This window comes from Arachis duranensis, chromosome 9 (genome assembly GCF_000817695.3).
Source record: "Arachis duranensis cultivar V14167 chromosome 9, aradu.V14167.gnm2.J7QH, whole genome shotgun sequence".
Lineage (NCBI taxonomy): Eukaryota > Viridiplantae > Streptophyta > Magnoliopsida > Fabales > Fabaceae > Arachis > Arachis duranensis.
Window position 1 is genome coordinate 42,816,359 of NC_029780.3, and position 7,427 is coordinate 42,823,785.

The 7,427-nt window shown below is 39.7% G+C and overlaps 1 non-coding gene across 1 annotated transcript; it reads right to left on the reverse strand.

Annotated features, from left to right (window-relative positions):
* Window positions 1-6,567: 6,567 nt before the first annotated feature.
* LOC127741945 (small nucleolar RNA R71) lies at window positions 6,568-6,675 on the reverse strand. The gene has a single exon (XR_008003132.1). It is a non-coding gene; the product is annotated as a small nucleolar RNA R71 (small nucleolar RNA).
* Window positions 6,676-7,427: the final 752 nt, after the last annotated feature.

Here is a 7,427-nt window from a genome sequence, read left to right on the forward strand (position 1 = left end):
TCTTTTTCAATTAAGAATATTTTTCATTTAAGAAAGGTGATGGATTCATAGGACATTCATAACTTTAAGGCATAGACACTAAGACACTAATGATCATAAGACACAAACAGAAATAAAACATAAAGCGTAATTTTTGAAAAACAGAAAAATTAAGAACAATGAGATTAAAGAATGGGTCCACCTTAGTGATGGTGGCTTGTTCTTCCTCTTGAAGATCTTATGGAGTGCTTGAGCTCCTCAATGTCTCTTCCTTGCCTTTGTTGCTCTTCTCTCATGATTCTTTGATCTTCTCTAATTTCATAGAGGAGGATGGAATGTTCTTGGTGCTCCACCCTTAGTTGTCCCATGTTGGAACTCAATTCTCCTAGGGAGGTCTTGATTTTCTCCCAATAGTTTTGTGGAGGAAAGTGCATCCCTTGAGGCATCTCAGGGATTTCATGATGAGGAATTTCCTCATGTCCATGAGTGGGATCTCTTGTTTGCTCCATCGTCTTCTTAGTGATGGGCTTGTCCTCATCAATGAGGATGTTTCCCTCTATGTTAATTCCAACTGAATTACAAAGGTGACAAATGAGATGAGGGAAGGCTAACCTTGCCAAGGTAGAGGACTTGTCCGTCACCTTATAAAGTTCTTGGGATATAACCTCATGAACTTCTACTTCCTCTCCAATCATGATGCTATGAATCATGATAGCCCGGTCTATAGTAGCTTCAGACCAGTTGCTAGTGGCAATGATTGAGCGTTGGATAAACTCCAACCATCCCCTAGCCACGGGCTTGAGGTCATGCCTTCTCAGTTGAACCGACTTCCCTCTTGAATCTCTCTTCCATTGAGCGCCCTTTTCACAAATGTCTATGAGGACTTGGTCCAACCTTTGATCAAAGTTGACCCTTCTAGTGTAGGGGTGTTCATCTCCTTGCATCATGGGCAAGTTGAATGCCAACCTTACATTTTCCGCACTAAAATCTAAGCATTTCCCCCGAACCATTGTAAGCCAATTCTTTGGGTCCGGGTTCACACTTTGATCATGGTTCTTGGTGATCCATGTGTTGCCATAGAACTCTTGAACCATTAAGATTTCGACTTGTTGAATGGGGTTGGTAAGAACTTCCCAACCTCTTTTTTGGATCTCATGTCGGATCTCTGGATATTCACTCTTTTTGAGTTTGAAAGGGACCTCGGGGATCACCTTCTTCATGGCCACAACTTCATAGAAGTGGTCTTGATGCACCCTTGAGATGAATCTCTCCATCTCTCATGATTCGGAGGTGGAAGCTTTTGCCTTCCCTTTCCTCTTTCTAGAGGTTTCTCCGGCCTTAGGTGCCATAAATGGTTATGGGGAAACAAAAAGCAACGCTTTTACCACGCCAAACTTAGAAGGTTTACTCGTCCTCAAGCAAAAGAGAAAAGAAAAGAGTAGAAGAAGAAGAAATAGCGGAGATGGAGGGTTTATATAGAGGTGGAGGGAGGGGTAGGGTTCGGCCATTTTGGGTGGGTTTGGAAGGGAAAGTGGTTTGAATTTGGATGGTGGGGTTTGTGGGGTTTTATGAAAGATGGATGTGAGTGGTGAAGAGAATGGTGCGATTTGATAGGTGAGGGTTTTTTTTTTTGGGGAAGAGGTATTGAGGTGATTGGTGAATGGGTGAAGAAGAGAGAGAGTGGTGGGGTAGGTGGGGATCCTGAGTGGTGGGGTAGGTGGGGATTCTTTGGGGTCCACAGATCCTGAGGTGTCAAGGATAGCTCATCCCTGCACCAAGTGGCGTGCAAAATGCCCTTTCTGCCAATCCTGGCGTTAAACGCCAGGCTGCTGCCCTTTTCTGGCATTAAACGCCAGTTTCTTGCCCATTCCTGATGTTAAACGCCAGTCTGGTGCCCCTTTCTGGCATTAAACGCCCAGAATGGTGCCAGACTGGGTGTTAAACGCCCATTTTCTGCCCTTAGTGGCGTTTAAATGCCAATAAGTTTTTCCTCCAGGGTGTGCTATTTTTCATTATGTTTTTCATTCTGTTTTTGCTTTTTCAATTGTTTTTGTGACTTCACATGATCATCAACCTATAGAAAACATAAAATAACAATGGAAAATAGATAAATATAACATTGGGTTGCCTCCCAACAAGCGCTTTTTTAATGTCAGTAGCTTGACAGTGGCCTCTCATGGAGCCTCACAGATGTTCAGAGCAATGTTGGAATCTCCCAACACCAAACTTAGAGTTTGAATGTGGGGGTTCAACACCAAACTAGAATTTGGTTGTGGCCTCCCAACACCAAACTTAGAGTTTGACTGTGGGGGCTCTGTTTGACTCTGTTTTGAGAGAAGCTCTTCATGCTTCCTCTCCATGGTTACAGTGGGATATCCTTGAGCCTTAAACACAAAATATTCTTCATTCACTTGAATGATCAATTCTCCTCTGTCAACATTAATCACAGCCTTTGCTGTGGCTAGGAAGGGTCTGCCAAGGATGATGGATTCATCCATGCACTTCCCAGTCTCTCGGACTATGAAATCAGCAGGGATGTAATGGTCTTCAATCCTTACCAGAACATCCTCTACAAGTTCATAAGCTTGTTTTCTTGAATTGTCTGCCATCTCTAGTGAGATTCTTGTAGTTTGTACCTCAAAGATCCCTAGCTTCTCCATTACAGAGAGAGGCATGAGGTTTATGCTTGACCCTAGGTCACACAGAGCCTTCTCGAAGGTCATGGTGCCTAATGTACAAGGTATTGAGAACTTTCCAGGGTCGTGTCTCTTTTGAGGTAATCTCTGCCTAGTCAAGTCATCCAGTTCTTTGGTGAGTAAAAGGGGTTCATCCTCCCAAGTCTCATTACCAAATAACTTGTCATTTAGCTTCATGATTGCTCCAAGGTACTTAGCAACTTGCTCTTCAGTGACATCTTCGTCCTCTTTAGAGGAAGAATACTCATCAGAGCTCATGAATGGCAGAAGTACATCCAATGGGATCTCTATGGTCTCAGTGTGAGCCTCAGATTCCCATGGTTCCTCATTAGGGAACTCATTGGAGGCCAGTGGACGTCCATTGAGGTCTTCCTCAGTGGCGATCACTGCCTCTTCCACCTCTCCAAATTCGGCCATGTTGATGGCCTTACACTCTCCTTTTGGATTCTCTTCTCTATTGCTTGGAAGAGTACTAGGAGGGAGTTCAGTAACTTTCTTACTCAGCTGACCCACTTGTGCCTCCAAGTTTCTAATGGAGGACCTTGTTTCAGTCATGAAACTTTGGGTGATTTTGATTAGATCAGAGACCATGGTTGCTAAGTTAGAGTGGCTCTGCTTAGAATTATCTGTCTGTTGCTGAGAAGATGATGGAAAAGGCTTGTCATTGCTATACCTGTTTCTTCCACCATTATTGTTGTTGAAACCTTGTTGAGGTCTCTGTTGATCTTTCCATGAGAGATTTGGATGATTTCTCCATGAAGGATTATAGGTGTTTCCATAGGGTTCTCCCATGTAATTCACCTCTTCCATTGATGGGAACTCAGGATCATAAGCTTCTTTTTCAGATGAAGCGTCCTTAGTACTGCCTGGTGCAACTTGCATTTCAGACAGACTTTGAGAAATCATATTGACTTGCTGAGTCAATATTTTGTTCTGAGCCAATATGGCATTCAGAGTATCAATCTCAAGAACTCCTTTCTTCTGATTTGTCCATTGTTCACAGGATTCCTTTCAGAAGTGTACATGAATTGGTTATTGATGAGCGGATAATTTATACGCTTTTTGGCATTGTTTTTAGTATGTTTTTAGTATGTTTTAGTTAGCTTTTGTTATATTTTTATTAGTTTTTAGTTAAAATTCACTTTTCTGGACTTTACTATGAGTTTGTGTGTTTTTCTGTGATTTTAGGTATTTTCTGGCTGAAATTGAAGGACCTGAGCAAAAATCTGATTCAGAGGCTGAAAAGGACTGCAAATGCTGTTGGATTCTGACCTCCTTGCACTCGAAGTGGATTTTTTGGAGCTACAGAAGCCCAATTGGCGCGCTCTCAACTGCGTTGGAAAGTAGACATCCTGGGCTTTCCAGCAATTTATAATAGTCCATCCATTGCTCGAGATTTGATGGCCCAAACAGGCGTTCCAAACCAGCTTAAGAATTTTGGCGTAAAACGCCAGAACTGGCACAAGAATGGGAGTTAAACGCCCAAACTAGCACAAAAGCTGGCGTTTAACTCCAAGAAGAGTCTCTACACAAAAATGCTTCAATGCTCAGCCCAAGCACACACCAAGTTGGCCCGGAAGTGGATTTTTATGTCATTTACTCATCTTTGTAAATCCTAAGCTACTAGTTCTCTACAAATATGACCTTTTCCTATTGTATTAGACATCTTGGTAGCTATCTTTGAGTAGTCTTATGCTATCTTAGATCATGGAGGCTGGCCTCTCGGCCATGCCTAGATCTTGTTCTTATGTATTTTCAACGGTGGAGTTTCTACACACTATAGATTAAGGTGTGGAGCTCTGCTGTACCTCGAGTATTAATGCAATTACTATTGTTCTTCTATTCAATTCAGCTTATTCTTGTTCTAAGATATCATTTGTTCCTCAACTTGATGAATGTGACGATCTGTGACACTTATCATCATTCTCACCTATGAACGTGTGCCTGACAACCACCTCCGTTCTACCTTAGATTGAGTGGATATCTCTTGGATTTCTTAACCGGAATCTTCGTGGTATAAGCTAGAATTGATGGTGGCATTCAAGAGAATCTGGAAGCTGATTGATCTTCATCAATTTAGCTCTTGAATGTAATGTCCTACTGAAGCTTGGCTAGCCATGTCTAATTCCTTTAGACTAAAGCTTTAGACTAACATTGCATGATTCTTGGAATTCTTATTAAAAATTTTGAATTTCTGTATTTTCTTCTCCATATAATTTTCGAAAAAAAAACCAAAAAAAATTACAAAATCATAAAAACCAAAAATATTTCTTGTTTGAGTCTAGTGTCTCACTTTAAGTTTGGTGCCAATTGCATGTTTCTGTTCTTCTTGCATTCATTCATGTGTCTTCATTGATCTTCAAGTTGTTCTTGATGATTTACTTGCTCTGATCTTTAATCTAAGTTTGGTGTCTTGCATGCATTGTTTATTTGATCTTAGTTTCATTTTGATTATTCCTCATCATTAAAAAGCCAAAAAATTTTTTAATTTGTGTCTTTTCAAGTCGATAATACAGAGAATTGAAGATTCAGAACATACAGCAGAGAAATTACACAGAAAAAGCTGGGCGTTCAAAACGCCCAGTGAAGAAGGAAAAGCTGGGCGTTCAAAAGGGTAGCATTTTGGGCGTTAAACACCAGAATGTATACCATTCTGGGCGTTTAACGCCAGGATGGCACAAGAGGGAAGATTTTGTTTTTAATTCAAATTTTTTTTCAAGTTTCCATAATTTTTCAAAAATAAATCTTTTTCAAATCATATCTTTTCAATCATATATTTTCAAAATCAATTTCTTTCCATTTTTCAAAAATACTTGCTAACAATTAATGATTTGATTCAACATTTCAAGTATGTTGCTTTTTCTGTTGAGAAAGGTTTAATGTTTGAATCATATCTTTTCTTGTTAGCCAAGTCATTAATTTTAAAAAATCAAATCTTTTTAAATTTTTTTTCAATCATATCTTTTCAATCATATCTTTTTAAAACCATAACTTTTCAATCATATCTTCTTAATCACATCTTTTTCAGAATAGTTTTCAATCATATCTTTTTGCTTTCTAATTTCAAAATCTTTTTCAAAAATCACATAATTTCTTTCCCACTCTTGGTTTTCAAAAATCAATTACCATTTTTCAAAATTTCTTTTAATTAATTCACTTTAATTTTCGAAAATTTATTCCCCTCTTCTCACATCCTTCAATTTATGGACTAACATGCACAATTCGAACTCTAACTTTCTAAGTTCAAATTCTTCTACCTCTTCCTTCTATTTTTCTTTTCCTCTGACACCTCAAGGAATCTCTATACTGTGACATAGAGGATTTCATTTTTTCTTGTTCTCTTCTCTTTCATATGAGCAGGAGCAAAGACAAAAGCATTCTTGTTGAAGCTGACCCTGAACCTGAAAGGACCTTGAAGCAAAAGCTAAGAGAAGCTAAAGCACAATTCTCTATAGAGGCCCTAACAGAAATCTTCAAAGAAGAAGACATGGCAGCCGAAAACAACGACAATGCCAACAATGCAAGGAAGGTGCTGGGTGAATTTACTGCACCTACTCCCGAATTCTATGGGAGAAGCATCTCTATCCCTACCATTGGAGCAAACAACTTTGAGCTTAAGCCTCAATTAGTTTCTCTAATGCAACGGAATTGCAAGTTCCATGGACTTCCATTGGAAGATCCTCATCAGTTTTTAGCTGAATTCTTGCAAATCTGTGACACTGTCAAGACCAATGGGGTTGACCCTGAGGTCTACAGACTTATGCTATTCCCTTTTGCTGTAAGAGACAGAGTTAGAATATGGTTGGACTCACAATCTAAAGAAAGCCTGAACTCTTGGGAAAAGCTAGTCAATGCCTTCTTGGCAAAGTTCTTTCCACCTCAAAAATTGAGTAAGCTTAGAGTGAAAGTCTAAACCTTCAGACAGAAGAAAGGTGAATCCCTCTATGAAGCATGGGAAAGATACAAACAATTGATCAGGAAGTGTCCTTCTGACATGCTTTCTGAGTGGAGCATCATAGGTATCTTCTATGATGGTCTGTCTGAACTGTCCAAGATGTCATTAGATAGCTCTACTGGAGGATCTCTTCATCTGAAGAAGACGCCTGCAGAAGCTCAAGAACTCATTAAAATGGTTGCAAATAACCAATTCATGTACACTTCTGAAAGGAATCCTGTGAACAATGGGATGAATCAGAAGAAAAGAGTTATTGAGATTGATACTCTGAATGCTATATTGGCTCAGAACAAAATATTGACTCAACAAGTCAATATGATTTCTCAAAGTTTGTCTGGAATGCAAGCTGCACCAGGCAGTACTAAGGATGCTTCATCCGAAGAAGAAGCTTATGATCCTGAGAACCCTTCAATGGAAGAGGTGAATTACATGGGAGAACCCTATGGAAACACCTATAATCCTTCATGGAAAAATCACCCAAATCTCTCATGGAAGGATTAGCAGAGACCTCAACAAGGCTTCAACAACAATAATGGTGGAAGAAACAGGTTTAGCAATGGCAAGCCTTTTCAATCATCTTCTTAGCAACAGACAGAGAATCCTAAGCAGAGCCACTCTGACTTAGCAACCATAGTCTCTGATCTAATCAAAACCACTCAAAGTTTCATAACTAAAACAAGGTCCTCCATTAGAAACTTGGAGGCACAAGTGGGTCAGTTGAGTAAGAAAGTTACTGAACTCCCTCCTAGTACTCTTCTAAGCAATACAGAAGAAAATCCAAAAGGAGAGTGTAAGGC